We start from the raw sequence: 435 nt of genomic DNA on the forward strand, positions 1-435 counted from the left end.
AAACAATTGCCTCTCTAACGATTCCTCATTCAATGCTGTTGCTATGAAAGCTACGTCAAAAGGACTACACGTGGATTTGTTTCGCCAATTTCAATAATATTATATATATATAAGTATATACAGTTGATCTCGGGACAGTTAAAAACTTCCCAACTTCAAAAGGATTTATGACAAATGATACGTTGTAACTTAAAGAACAAAGAGACTACAAATAGGTGATAAACAAAACTTTGATTAATCGTTGGAACAAACTGTTTTCTTATGCAGTACACGTAAACAATGAACCTTGAACATTGCAATTGACGATAGCCTAGAATCGTGGACCTTAACTATAACAGATGGAGAATGGTGTTTTCGACACACGTATCTGAGACTATCTAACGGTAGGATTTCAGAAATTTTATTTTTAGGCCTATCTATCTATCTATATATATT

The sequence above is a fragment of the Limulus polyphemus genome, unplaced genomic scaffold, assembly GCF_000517525.1.
Source record: "Limulus polyphemus unplaced genomic scaffold, Limulus_polyphemus-2.1.2 Scaffold5096, whole genome shotgun sequence".
NCBI lineage: Eukaryota > Metazoa > Arthropoda > Merostomata > Xiphosura > Limulidae > Limulus > Limulus polyphemus.